This window comes from Panthera onca, chromosome E2, assembly GCF_046562875.1.
Source record: "Panthera onca isolate mPanOnc1 chromosome E2, mPanOnc1 haplotype 2, whole genome shotgun sequence".
Taxonomy (NCBI): domain Eukaryota; kingdom Metazoa; phylum Chordata; class Mammalia; order Carnivora; family Felidae; genus Panthera; species Panthera onca.
Window position 1 is genome coordinate 40,285,712 of NC_138353.1, and position 15,746 is coordinate 40,301,457.

The window sequence follows — 15,746 nt, forward strand, 5'->3', positions numbered from 1 at the left end:
TTTATCTTTCTTCTATCTATAATTTCTAGGATATAAATATATTGCTTTTAGGAGAAGAAAAAATAAACATGAAAAATACAGGAATATATATATATGTGTATAAATATATATATGTGTGTATACACACACACACACACACACACACACACATATATAGTCTTTTGGTCACTGTTTCAAGCTACAGTTGTAACAGTGCTTTTGAAAGAAAACATTTAATCTGTTCAGGTTTTTCTTACTGGTACAAATGAGAAAAAGAAAGAATTATGGTCTGAGAACAGGGAAAAAGTTAAATTATATACCTTGGTGGGAGTACTGTAAGTTTTAAATTCAAACTTGGAGAAAGGTAAAAGGATGCTGTTTCCGTCTTTTACATAGGAAGCAGCTAAAATCCAGAGTGACGGGAGTGCCAGTGAGATCAGAGGACCCCAGTAAGTTCTGTTGTGTTTGTTCCAAAAGGAGGGAGCATGGGTGTGGCCCAGAGTTATATCTAGTGCGGCAATGATTCTTTCATTTGGTTGGAATCAGTTGAGTCTCCACTCTGTGCCAGGCAATGTTTGAAGTAGTAAGGATTTAGCAGTAAAAACAAGCCTGAAAGGCAAGCCCCATCTCATGGATTGTATCTTCTAGTGGGTTGAGAAATGCCCTTGGGTACTAGGGAGGACTCCACAAACAGGGCAGTAGGATTGCAGGGTGCTGCAAGGCCAGGGATAGAGATTCTGTGCCAGGATATTTGTCGTTCTGGTGAGGCTGACCCTAAGTTTGGCTCTGGAATGCAGAAGGGTCCTACTCCCCATAAATCCCGAGGATGGTGTGAAACCAGTTACAAGGCTCTGGTGCAGCCATTTGTGCCTCTCTGGTTCCTTAAACCCAGCTTGAGTAGATGGATTTGTCAGCTCTTGACAGATGGCCGTAGGCACTCTGGGGGCCAGGGGAAGACACCCCCAGTTCTGCTGTGTGGGTTCTTGCTTTGTGCGGCACCTTGCTTTCAGTATCCTTGGTAGAATAAACTGAAACTTACCCCCATATTCGAACGACTGTGTGCACATCACATGCAAGAAAACAATGTTAAACAAGTACCGCTGTGCTTTGTGCAGGAACTAATGTGCACCATCACAAAACGCCACAGATACCACAGCGTCCATTTCAATTTCAAGGGGAAGCTATAGTCAGCTCTGCTATATGGGGTGTTCACTCTTTTACTCACTCATGCAATGAAAAATCTTATCCAGATGCAGATTTAAAGCCTTAATAGAGTCCTATGAATTTTCAAGGAAAAATTTAAATAATGCCTCATATTTTTAATTTGCAAGAGGATAGAATAATGTTCACTTCATAGAAACATGATAAGGATTAAAATGAGAGAATGTAGGTTTTCTTATTAGTGTCATAATTTTCAGTATTCTCAAGGATATGCCAATTTATTAAAAACATATATGCCCTTAAAATATAACTAACTTATTAAGTACACCCTGTATCTCAATATAGTGTATATATATTTAGGTTAAATTGTCATTCACAAGGAAATATCAAGAAAACAAACTCATTTTGTAATCATTCCACAAATGTGTCACTCACGTGCTCACCCTTGTGTAGCTTTTGTTTCACACCCCTGCGTTCAAAACCAAAACCAAAACTAAACAACAAAAAGTCACCTTCTGCCGATCGTTACTTCAATGATCTGTAAAAGGATTTAATGATTTTTTTGTTAACAAATCCAAATAGACCCCAGGAAGATGTGTTGACATCAGATTCCAGCCAGATTTTCAACTTTTCAATAAATGCAAAAAATATTCCATGGTCTATTTCAGTTCTCCAAATGGATTCAGAAATCATTCCTGTAAAAAGTGTTACTGAAATATATTTGAAAGTCCCTAATGCCATTAATATAACCTAACTTACCACGAATAAAAGCGACTCCTTTAATAAAAATGGAAGCACTATGGACAATTACTCTAGAAATGATCCCAGTGAGAAAGATATTTAATTATGTTAACAAAGGATATTCATTTTCCCTTATTCTCCTTTTTTTTTCAAACCATTTTACCATTTGTTCACAGAAGTCATGGTTTCCTCTTGCCCTGTCTTGGAAATCATTATTATTAACTGCTATAGGTCAGCTTGGTGGGATCCACTCAGCTATTCTCATGCTCTGATTTCTCTTTCATAGCCTAGAGAACTGACCTTTATTGAATTTTAATTTTAGCCAAAACTTTTCATGCTTTCTGCAGCCAGAAAACGGATTCTCTAAGTGAGCAAGTCAGAGTAGTAGCTCTGTTGCAATTTCCTAATTTTCAAAGCAATCAAAGAAAATAAACCACTGTGTGGGAACAATGCAATGCTCATTGCGAGTTCTTTATCTATGTATCCTTAATGTGAAAATGTCAATCGCTTTGTATCCATTTAGTGTCTTCTGTCAGGGCCCTGAGTGATCAGCAGGCTCCAGTGAGGAACCACAGAGCTGAAAAGTGGAGCTTTTTCCCTGAGACAGATATTATCCCACATAGACAAAGCCTTATGTGTTTGTTTATTTGTTTATATTTTATAATCATGGTCATTTTCAAACATCAGATGAACAGAAAAAAGCCACAGGCTCCATCCAGAGCAAATTTGGCTTTTTTTTTCCTTTTTCTTTTTTCTTTTTCTTCCTTTTCTTTTTTTCTTTTTATTTTATGTTATTTATTTGTTTATTTATTTATTATTTATTTATTTTGCTACTCCACCTCACCACTGCTGTGGATGGAAACATAACACATCCAGACTTCCAGGACAAGGGCTACAGCAGAAGGCTTTCTTAAGGGTGTTTGCATGCATATCCTCAGCTTACTTTTGCCTAAATACCAAACCATCCTTGTATAAATGAATTCAAGTTGCAAATGAATGACATAGGCACCAGCAAGAACAGTCACACCCCCTCACATGCACTGCACAGACTGGGTGGACCTCAGTGCAAACAATAGCAGAAGAACTGAATGTTGCATTTTCCTCAAGGTTGAAAATTCCCATTGTGAACCCAAAGACCTAGAAAGCAAAGAGCTGATAAGTGGTAAGAGTGAGATTACCGCCCAGGAAATTATTCCTGGGCCTGATGATTTGTTGACAGTGATGAATCAAAGGGGAGAAAAGATTCTAGGAGCTTCAGCTTTCTCACAAGAGCATTAGTGTTCAAATTCTCAAGAAGAAATGACTGTTGACATCAATACTTCTACATGCATGTTTGGCCCCAGAGATTATTTTTGATGAAAATCATGTACCATGGTCAAATCGTGAAGCCATGCTTCTTATTATATCCCTTCTCTTGGAGAATTACTATGTGCATTATCTTATTAAAGACTGAACGAAGCCTGTGGCTCACCTGTCTCCTTAAGTTTGTTTAAGCATCATCTCCTAAATGTAATTATCCACAGAACACTATTTTCTAGGAGTACCTATTACGATCCAATGGAATTTATTCCTGTGGTGGTTACATTCCAGCAATCAAGTTATGGAGATGCACTAGCTGACTTGTAAGGACCCACCCAGCTCTCAATTTCGGGACCTCTGCTCTCAGGGATGTATATTCCTCCACCTCTTCCCACTGCTAACCAATTTCAGTATTTATCATATCCAAGGGCAGAAGCTCTTGTACTTAAGATCTCAGTCTCTTCTGCTTTAATGTGTATCTACTCCTCTTCTCTAGCTCCCCCTTGAACTTGGAGAGCCACTCTGGAGGCAGCACCTTTACCAGAAACAACTTTAATTAATTAGAAGACCACAAATGTCCTTCGTCGTTCTCTAAACATTCGTTCTTTGATTCTTCCCTCAAAATCTATTCTTCCGCCTTGGTATCCTAATCTTCTTATTATGGATATAGAGCCTATGGATTTGAATATTATAATAAAAAGGACAGAAAATTGAAGATGTAATAAACCTATGGTTGAAAAAGTCAAGGAAATAGCCTAACTTCTGAATAACCTTCCCAAATCGTAACTGTTTCAGATCCAAGGCCCCTCCTCATTTTTTTTTTCCCTAACCTCTGATCTCACCCCACATGGTGTTCCAGCTTCCATTTATTCGCTCCTAGTGTGGGCAACCAGTAAGAGATAATTTGGCCACCAGCAAAATTACGAACTTTACTTCATAAAGCTCAAGCTATAGAGATGGAGGGCCATGAGAGTGAGATGGGACCTGATATATAATAATAAAACCTGGATCTGTGTTACACTTCACTAAACAAGATTTCTAAGTTTTCTTCACGTTACTAATTCTGGCCCATCAGTGTGATCAAAACTGATGTGCGTCACTTGAGAGCCATGACAGCAAAATGCCAAGTACAGATCTCTAGTATCTTTCTTCCTTTGCTGTGATGACTCCAGGTACAGGTACAAGATTATGCAGCCTTAGTCCCTGAAAGACTGTACGGAGCAGAGACCCCTGTTCACCTATGTGGATGGTGGGATGAGTAAGAAGTGTCTGTGGGGTTAATCCATCATGGCTAGAGTTACTTATTATCCCATCCTAACATGATGCTGTGCTCCAGTGTGTCCCTTCCAGCTCCTCCTTGAACTTTGGAAGCCACTCTGTATGCAGCACCTTTACCAGAAATCATTGGTTAAGAATTATCACCAGCCCCATAGTGAAAAGTGACAGGAAAGAGATCTTGGGACACATTTCAATGCTGCGGAGAAAGGGGCTGATAGTTTGGTATAGAGAGGAAGCAGCTTCCAGTCCCTATTTCTAAATATGCCTTCAGCTATTCCCCGTAGACTCATTACACATTCATGAAGTCTTATTTTAGGGAATTCTCAGGATCTTATTACAGATTCCTCCCCTTGAAGCCTCACCTGACCATCAAAGTCAACATTTTAGTGCCCAGAGTGGCTCAGATGGGGGAAGCAACACCTCCTTTTTCTTAAATAATTCATTCATAGCAAGCCCTATTTCAGTCATGCTATCTTTATATAGAATCACTCCACTAAATAGAAATGAAGTCCTAAAAATACATGTTCTGATTTCTCAATAGGAAAATTTGCGAAAGCAATTTCTAATCCCTTTATGATTGTACTTACTATAACCATGTTCTAATGTGCTCTTCCCCAAGAAAAGATAACAAAGGCCAAAAATATATTTTTATCTAAGTTGTAGCTAATAATGACACAAAAACTAAAATTTGACTTTTATTCCATCTTCCACTATTAAACACTTTTAGTAAATTTGTCCTATTAGGAAATGTAAAAATTGTTTAAAGTAATACAGAGCACATTAGCTTAGGTACCTGTGCTATTACTGTTGACTAAGCTCTTATGGGAAAAAAAATGCCTTGCCCCCTATTTTGACAAGAGCAAGTAGAGTGTAGGTGAAGACAAGGGGGGAGAAAAGACATATAAATAACAATCTTTCAAACTTCTGTTCACGAATATTGTTTTTGTCATCACAATTGCACAATGAAATATGAAAGTTCAATTTCCTCTTCATTTCCTTTTAATAAAACTTCTGTTCATTTCATTTCTGAGAGAAGATTGAATCTAAATTACTTTGACTTCTCTTGGCCTAACTTTGGTGAATGCTACCAGACATGAAAACAGAGGCCTTTTTGAGCATCACCCATGGAAAGACAGAGGTACAGCTCCCATCTGTGTGTTTTGCCCTGGATCTTCCTCTCCTGCCATGTGGATCTTCTTGAGGAGAAGTGAGTGTTGGCTGTGCTTATATTGTAAGCCTTGCTCCATTTCTTAACCAAGTCACTTGCAGAAAAAGAAAATCTGCAAAGGGTGCCTTGTGCGCTTTTTCTCACTCATTCCATAGCAGACATATTTCCTAGTAATAGGAGATAAAATGGGGTCCTCTACTGGTGAAGTAGCATCGGAATTCACATATGATGTCAAAAATGTTGTTTATGAAATCCATACTGTGAGTTGAATACTCTTCTCCAAAATTCACATGTTTAAATCCTTACCCTCAAGTACCTCAAAACATGACCTTACTTGGGAATAGGATCATTGCAGATGTAATTACTTAAGATCGCTACATACAGGAGTAGGATTGGTTCCTAATCCAATATGATCAGCGTCCTTATAAAAAGGGGAAATTTAGACACAGAGATACACACACTAGGAAAACACCATCTGAAAATTGGAATTATGCCGCCACAAGTTAAGAAACTGTCAGAAACTAAGAGATAGTCCTTGAACAGATCCTTCTTTAGCACCTACAGAGGGAGCAGTTCCTGCTAACACCTTGATCTCACACTTCCAGCCTTTAGAACAGAAAGATAATGAGTGTCTGTTGTGTAAGCCACTTGGTTTATGATGTTTTGTTACAGTATCATGAATTGTTACCAATTCATGAATTTTTAATGGTATCTTATTGCCTAAGGAAACAAACAAGGTATTTGGCATGGCTTTGAAAGAGCTCTTAATACCTGTCCTCTGTGTACTTGCCCAGCCTAACACTTGTTTCATAGGATTTGACCTTTAAAATAGCAATCCTTATTTTTTCTTAGAAGTGCCTCCTTCTCCCATGCCAGGCCTTTGAATATGGAATTCCCTTTAAAAATGGTGGACAAGGATCTAACCTTCATCCAGCTCTTACTATATTCCAGCACTGGTATACTCAAGGGAGTGGACTAAAGATTGCCTATGTCTTCTAAATTATTTACAGATGAGAATGAAAACATGAAGGGCATGTTTAGTGAAAAACTACTGTGGTAAATGGGATTGGAGGTTTCAAGAACCTCAAAGGCATTCTGGATTAGGGATAATAGAATAGTGAGATAGAAAGGTGGCAAGTGATAAGAGGAGAGTGCTGTATTTGAAATAGAGACTCTGTAAATGATGCAGTTATTAGTAATGTCTCAGATCTGACCATGAGAATGTGACCTTGAGGTGAGAAATAGCAGGCTAATCTAACAATGAGTTCAGAGACTCGTGAGACTAGGGCGTTGAATAAATGGTTGATGTGGATGTTGAATTTTCTAAGAATAAGGAACAATTGTGAGTAGTATATAGGGATCTAATGATTACAATCTTTGATGAATGAGAAGAAGTGACCAGAAAGCTAATTAAAAGGTAGTGAGTAGAATGATCTGATCTTATGTGTTTCAAAGGAACACAGGTTATTCGGAGTAGGGAAAGGAGATGGTCTGGATCAGCAATGAAAGTCAGGGAATACTGCACTACTTACAGCCCCTATGCGAATTGTGGGGTAGAAGAAAATAACAGTTTCAAACTCTCCAAATCACACACAAAAACAGATAGAATGAGAAGGTTGCAAAACCAAATGAACATATAACATTTATAGCAAAATTAGGTGTGACACAGTCTCCACACAAACACTAAAATTCAAGTTAGTGAGAAAAAGCACCAGTAGCCACAAGACCTGCATCTGGTTTGGGAAGAGAAAGGAGGAACCAAGAAGGCAACATTGATCAAAAATAGCCAATGGGTGTTCACTGGCAAACGACACCTGAAAGGGGGAGGCACCTTGACTTTTCAAATAGTAGGGCTGCCACTTAGGAATGTTTAAAGAGGTGGGAGCAGTCTATCCCCTGTGAACTTCCAGACCTGACCTCCCAGCCTCCCTTCTTGGACAGAGCTACACGTTCATTTTTCATTCAGTCTATTCTGTTCTACCCACACCCCACCTCTTAAACATTGTCAACTCTCTGACTGTGCAAAAGACCACCCAAAACCTTGGAACATGATCTTCTTACTATATGCTTTTTGCTTTTTCCCCCTCCAGGATCTATTTTAGCTTCGACATTTTCTGTGATTAAATTGATTTGGAAGAGAAAGTTTAAGGCACTGGGGAATGGAATTAAAGAAATGCCTCCAAGTTTAATTACATTTTGCTTATTAAAAGGAAACCAAACCAAAGGCAATGAACACTGAGGAAAGAACAAATCACTGTCAAAGGTTGCATATCAGATGAGAATCAATTCAGAGATGGTGTCAACATTGTCAACAAGATATATCCTTAGGTGCAGGAGGAGAGCTGATCCACAGTAGGAATGACTAGAGTGAAAGAAACCCCAAAATTGTACACTCTGACTTCTGGCAAGGCTTTCAGCACATAAGATCTTCCCCTGGGATGGCAGGGATCTTTTCAAGCCAATCCAGTATACACAGTGAAGGAAACCACCAACAAAATGAAAAAGCAACCTACTGAATGGGAGAAAATATTTGCAAACCCTATAGCTGATAAGGGGTTAATACCTAAAATATATAAAGAATTCACACAATTTAATAGCACAGAAATAAATAATCCAATTCAAAAAATGGACAGAGGATCTGAGGAGACTTTTTTTTTCACTTTTTAAAAAAGCTTTTTTGTTTGTTTGAGTAATCTCTATACCCAATATGGAGCTCAAAATCATGACCCTAAGATTAAGAGTCACATGCTTTTCCAACTAAGCCAACCAGGCATTCTGAATAGGTGTTTTTTTTTTTTCTTTTTCAAAGACATACAGATGGCCAACAGGCTCATGAAAAGATGCTCAACATAATTAGTCATCAGGGAAATGCAACTCTAAACTACAAAGAGTTTTCACTTCACACCTATTCAAATGGATATTATCAAAAAGACAAGGAATAACAAGTGTTGGAAAGGATATGGAAAAAAAAAAGGAACCCTCATGCACTGTTGGTGGGAATGTGAATTGTGTAGCCACTGTGGAAAACAGTATGGAGCTTCCAAAAAAATTAAAAATAGAATTATCCTATGATCTTCAATTCCGCTCCTAAGTATTTATCCACAGGAAATGGAAACACTAATTCAAAAAGATATATGCAAACTTATATTAATCAAAGCATTATTTATAACAGCTAAAATATGGAAACAACCTAAGTGTACATCAGTGGATGAATGGATTAAACATGATGTGGTATGTATACACAATGGAATATTATTCAGCCATAAAAAAGGAAATCCTGTCATTTGTGACAACAATAGGTAAACCAGAGGGTATTATGCTAAGGGAAAGAAGTCAGACTAATAAGAAAGACTAATACCACATAATCTCACTTATATGTGGAATCTACAACAAATCGAATGAACAAACAAAACCAAACAAACCTCATAGATACAGAGAACAGAACAGTGCTTGTTAAGAACAAAGGGGAGTTGGGTGGGTGGGCGAAATGAGTGAATGTAGTCAGGAAGTATAAATTTCCAATTAAAAAAAAAAAATAAATAATGGGGGATGTAATGTATATGGTGACTATAGTCAATAATACTGTAGTGCATACTTGAAAGTTGCTAAAAGAGTAAATCTTAAAAGTTCTCATCACAAGACAAAAAATTGTACTTTTGTATGATGACAGGTGGTAACTAGACTTAATTGTGGCAATTATTTCATACTGTATACAAATATGAATTATTATGTCATATACCTGACACTAAATATAATATTACATGCCAATTATACCTCAATAAAATAATATAATTAATTAATTAATTCCCAGGAAAGAGTAGATGCTAAAAAATATTTGTTGCCTGACTGATGGAATGAGTGAATACAATACCATCTCAAAATTCTGAAATATGAGGTTTTGTTTCTAAAAAAGAAAAAAAGAACTTGATGGATGCCCTTGTATTTATAATTATTTCTATGTCCATCTGCTTATCCATCTATCTATCTATCTATCTATCTTTTAGCAGCCTCTTATGGTGGGAAGGGCAAAGACTATGATATAATACAGCTTGGTATTTAGAACCTGACTCTCCCACTTCCTGGCTTTGGACAAGTTACTTATTATTATGAGCCATTTTTTTTTAACTTAAACAGTAGCAGTAACATCCATGAATTGCCATGAAGATCAAATTACAAATACAGATTGCTTTCCCATGATTTAGCAACCCATAAATATTGTCTATTAGTAATATTATTACATAAGCTGTTATATTGAATGCCTTTGTTACAATGAGTTCAGTTTTCAAACTACACTGTGTTCTCATGTTCTAACTTGCATGAGGGTCCTCATGGAGAAGTGGGGAGAGAAAACATTAAGATAAAAAATATTTCAGAAAACACAAGAGAGGAGGCCCCTGCAGCTTTGGCCCATGATGCACCATCACTGGCTCCATGACTTGATGCCTGCCTCAGACATTTGCTGTAATTAGCACTGAAAGGGTCCCTAAGGGCTTGAAAGGAGGCTCCTTCCCCCAAATCCACATTTCCTTTAAAAAAAAAAAATTTTAACATTTATTTATTTTTGAGACAGAGACAGAGCATGAACAGGGGAGGGGCAGAGAGAGAGGGAGACACAGAATCTGAAATGGGCACCAGGCTCTGAGCTGTCAGCACAGAGCCCGACGCAGGGCTCAAACTCACCGTGAGATCATGACCTGAGCCGAAGTCGGACACTTAACCGACCGAGCCACCCAGGCACCCTCACATTTCCTTTGTGGAGGGCTTCCATAAGTTTAGGCTGCTGGCCAAAGGAGGCAGATCTGGTGGGGCACATGCTTTCCTCAGGATGTGGTGAGCAGATGAAAAGTAGAGAGGAGGGGAATGTCAAAGGACTTCCTAATGAGATCTCTCCTAGTTGTGAGCCCTTTGGGCTGAGGAATTAGTGTGCAGATCATTTGCTAATGAGCATGGCCATATCCATAGAATAACCTTTAAATGCTCAAAGAATGTAAAGCATTTTACTGAGTGCTTTCCTTGTCTGGTATGCTGAGAAAGAAGAGAATCCATTTCCAAATTCAAGTCCTGAAAAAAGGCAGTAGTACACAACACAAATTCTAGTAAACAATTCTGAGACATATGTCACTAATAAATGGTACATTCCAGGAGGGCATAGGGAGATAGCGCTTCTTCAGGATCCCTGATGGGCAGCTGTCTAATTCAGGTCTAACTGCCTCTGTCTTCAGCCCACCCCCAGCAGTCCAATCCTGAGAAGGGGAATTCAGTAAACACCTCATGGCGCTCTCTCTTTCCACCTTCCTTTTTTCATTTCCTCCTGTTGAATTACGTACACCCTAAAGGCACTAAACACATAGGAGGAATGTGATTTTCTTACTTTTAGGTATCTGCATGATAGGAAGAAGTAAAAAGTACTAAGTAGGTATCTAAATGCCGGTCCTGATATTGACTAACTTCTAATTAGATTTGGATGTCTAAGCATCCTATTTCAAATTAATTTTTCCTAGACACGCATGCACACACACCTACACTTTGACCTTTTCTGCTCAACCTCTTTGGGAAAAAGGAAGGCATCTTTCATGGTTCCCCAAGTACTTACAAGTTTATCAGCAAGCCATGCACATTCAATCATGCTCCCCTAATGAACTGCTGCTGTCAATTTAGTTCTCATAAAGACTCAAGTGAGGCAGTGTAGAGTGGTGATTCCTGAGCCCAGGTCTGTGATGCCCCAGGGTGTCTCCAATTATTTTCAGGTGGGGGTTGAGGGTATCAGGAAATTCTCTGACGAAACTAATTTTAATCCACTTCAATTTGCAAAATTGCAGGCCACACAGAATTTTGATTAAGAAGGACATTTCAGAAAATCAAGTGAGTCACAGTGGGATATTGTAAATGGAAAAACAAACAAACAAAAAATCTTTAGTATAGAAATTCATAACCAATTATATGTTTTCTTCTTTTGTCCACATAGCAGGTGGTGGCTCCTATTGTGATTGCAATACTTGGGTAGATACTAAGGAGAAGAAAATATGAGAATCTAATATTTACTGAGAATTTGGAATATGTGTTCCATTGTATGGGAAATTCTTGCATATTACATTTCAACATCTACAACATCGTTATGAGATACAACCAATATGGACTTTACAAGAGAGAAATTGAGAGCTTAGAGATAGTAAATAATTACCCCAAGGTCCAATCTAATAAAACATGGAGCTGCCACATGAACTTTGATCTTTCTAATTTGAAAGCTTAGTTTTTTCTCATTAATATGTTTTCATAAATAGGGTGTAAGAACCTACAAAGAGGTTTTGGTCTGGCTAGGAAGAAAAATCACTTGAGAATGCAAGGACAATTAAATAGACATAAGACAATATAGGGGTGTTGGATTTTTATTAAAAAATAAAATGTGATGAGTTATTAACCCAGGCTAAGAGAAATTTAAAAAAAAAAGAAGTGGGGGGGGGTGGTTCATGAATGAACATACTCAGGATCCTGAAGAATGAGTGCAATGGGAGAAAGAGTGAAATTGAGAAGAACAGAAATAGGATTTTTAAGTAAAGGAAAAGGTAGGAGCATTTAGTTGTGTGTGAGAAAGGCCATCTTAGTCACAGGGAGGTTTGATTGCCCAGAGTGGCCAGTTTGGGTGGGGCAGTAGTGGGAGATCTATTTGGTTAAGTGTGTGGCCAGACTCAAGGAGAACTAGTAAGCCTTTGTGGACAGCTGCTCTTTGCCTTATCTGTTTTGTTTTGTTATAATGGACGTATTAACTACCTAAGCTGGGTTAAGTACAGGAGTAGGCCAAACAAGTGCTCTGCACTAATTAGAAGTTAATTTCCTAGGAATCAGTTCTACCCTCCCCTGGATATTTATGACTTAACAAGTTACTGAGCCTAACTTAATCCATAATGTCTTCATACCTTCAAATGAAACCATAATGCATTATTTGTATGATTGCTAAAATTGTCATTAATAGCCCTGATACCTTAATAGATTTCTAGACCTTTGAATTCAACTGTTTGACATCTCCACTTGGATTCAGATGTATCATGTCTTAAAAGAACTCTTTATTTCATCCCTTCACAAAAAAAAAAAAAAAAAAAAAAACAAAAAAAAAACAATGTAAAATATAAAGCAAAATGATGATGATGATGATGGTGGTGGTGGTGATAGTGATGATGATTTTGGCTTGCACTGCTACCTTGGCCACTTCATTTTGGTTTCTTCTCCCAATTTTGACTACCTCTGACCAACAAATTCTCCAAACCATAGCCAAAGGGCCCTTTTAAAAAGTATAACGCAGGGTGCCTAGGTGGCTCAGTCATTTAAGCCTCTGCCTCTTGATTTTGGCTCACAGTTTGTGGGATCAAGCCCTGTGTTGGATTTTGCACTGACAGCACAGAGTCTGCTTGGGATTCTCTCTCCCATCTCTCTGTACCTCTCCTGCTTACATGTGTTCAATCTCTCTCTCTCTCTCTCTCTGAAATTAAATAAATAAACCTTTTTTATAAGGTAAGGCACAATCTTTGAAGCCTTTCATGTATTTCCATAACTCTTAGAATGAAATCTAAATCTTGTTTCCTTGACCTCAAGCCCAAAGTGCTCTTCGCTCTGCCTTTTTGCAGTTTCATTTATCAACCATTTATTTTCCCTCTGCCACACCGCCCAGAATATTCTTCCCCCGACCATTGTGTGTTTGACATCTTCTTGCCATTCAAGTATTCAATTCAAATGTCCCCTTTTTAGAGAAGACTTGACAGCACTCATTCTAAAAGGGACCCCCAGTGTTGGTCTGTTACCATCCCTTTCAGTCCTGTATTGTACTTATCATCATCTAAGATACTTCTCAGATGATTTTTATGTTTCTTTTGTCTCTGACTCCTCTAGCATAAAGCTGCATGAACTCCACAAGACCTTTACTCCTTGTTTACCGTTTTATCTCTGTACATGGCAGTGTATGTGGTATTTAGGATGACTTAACAGGTATTCGCTGTGTTGATAAAATAGTCAACCCGTATTTAGATAGATGTTTGACACGAGTCAAGTACACTTTAATGGGCAAGTGGAAATAACATGTAGGCTGATTTGAGTAGAGGGTGACTTGAACGTGGGTCTCATTTTGGTGACTGTACCAGGAAAACAGAGTGAGGGAGTCACTACCCTGGGGACAGCTGAAGTGGGACAGAAAAGGAGACGCCGAAGAGAAGGGAAATTTGAAAATGTTTGGGGATTGATTGCTCTGAAAGGTTTGAAGTATATAAACCATTTCTGCTTCCTAGCCAGAGAGCTCATGTAAAATACAGAAACTATAAAGTAATGGGATTCCTTTGGCAAGAGTATATGGAAAGTGGTTCCCCTTAGGAATGACATAGTACATTCAAGAAAACTTATCCAGTAGGCAATTCACTGACCTAACATGTTGAGAGGACCATAAAACTGATATTGGCAAATGTGGTAGATAGCATTGTTGTTATCCCTTTCCATAATTTTATGTGGGGAATGGGCTTCTCTGCCCCTTAGTTTTGAATCCAGTCATTTAACTTTTTAAGATACTGTGAAACAGGATGCAAGCAGTTTTGGAATGTGCTTGGTAAGTAAGGCTTTGCCTCCCATGTTTAGCTATTGTTCTAAAGGAGGATGAGAGACACATGGGAAAACAAAACAAAACAAAACAAAACCTAGATTCAGCCTATAGTCCATAGCCTGAAGCCAAGCCCAGATGAGTCCTGTCTAGGCCAACTGAACCCAAACCAATGTGGAGTCGTGGAAGCAAAAGTAAGTGGTTTTAAGACACAACATTGAAGTGGTTTGTTAAGCCTCATTGTGGCAATTTCTAACTGATACAGAATTGCCAGAAGAGTTAAGGAGTTGAAACTTAAAACCAATGAACTTACTGAATGAGTGAGTATAGAAAATTAGAAGCAGATAAGTAATGATAGAGTACTGAAAGATTGCTTAACTTAAACTATTTATTGTCTTCATTCACCAGAACATAACTGTTTCTCTCTTTCATATTATTTCAGTTCATTCACTGATTCATGTGTCTATTCATGTATTGCTTCAAAAATACATATTGAGCAACACAGGTATTTATGTGTAAGGATTATAGCAGAAAACAAGGTAAAATGCACATTACAACCTTGGTGTCCAGAGTTTTTAATGAATGTTTCAGCAAACTCTTCCAAAATGTGTAACCCTATCCTCAGACTGTCTACCACAGTCCTGATATATATTTCAAAATGTCAGCGTGACCTCTGGGATGTCCCAAAGGTATCCTAAACTCAACATATCCAAGTACTAGTTTATTAACCTTCTCACTTTTCAACCAACCATCTACTCCTCTTCATGTCTTTCCCATCTGTAAATCTGTCATCAATTCACTAAAGTCAGGAAATCTGAAATGTTCATTTCTTCCTTCTTCTCCTCCTCCATTCCCAGTGAACCTTGTCTTACCATCAAGTTTCTCTCCTAGATGTGTCTTCTGGCACATGTCATCATCACTCTGAGGAGAGTCTCTCAATTCCATTAGAGCAATTGTTTTCTGTGTAGACATAAATGATCGAGAAAACATGGAAGGAGGCTATGCAGTTTCCAGTACAAGTATATCATTAGTTTTTCTCTGGCTAGAAAACTCATGTTCATCTGCTAAAGGACAGCAGAAATGCCATGTCTATGTTGAGAATGAGTCCAGCAAGGCATTTGAGATGGTAACTACTGAGGCCTGAGGAAAAATAGAAATACTTCCCATAGCCCCCATAGCAGTTTATCTTATCAGCCAAAAAAAGGAGGGCATGGTGGGGAGGGAGAAAATGAAAACAGAATACTTACACATAGAACCAGTTTCATTTGAAAATTTTAATGAATAATCCAGAAATTAGAGCATAAAATTTGTGGGTTTTATTTTTGTAATTCCCACCAAATATTTTTTAAAGAATCACCTGACAGACTGGTTTATTTGAAAAAGGAAACACCAGACCTTCATAACCTCAATTTCCCTTATTAAAATAAATGAATTTTGGCTTTGTTTGTACTTAATCTTGGCTGGAAATTTACATTACCCAATCAGGAGTTAACAAGCCCCACAGGGGAAATCAAGTGTCGCATAAAAATTCCACAGGAAATCCAC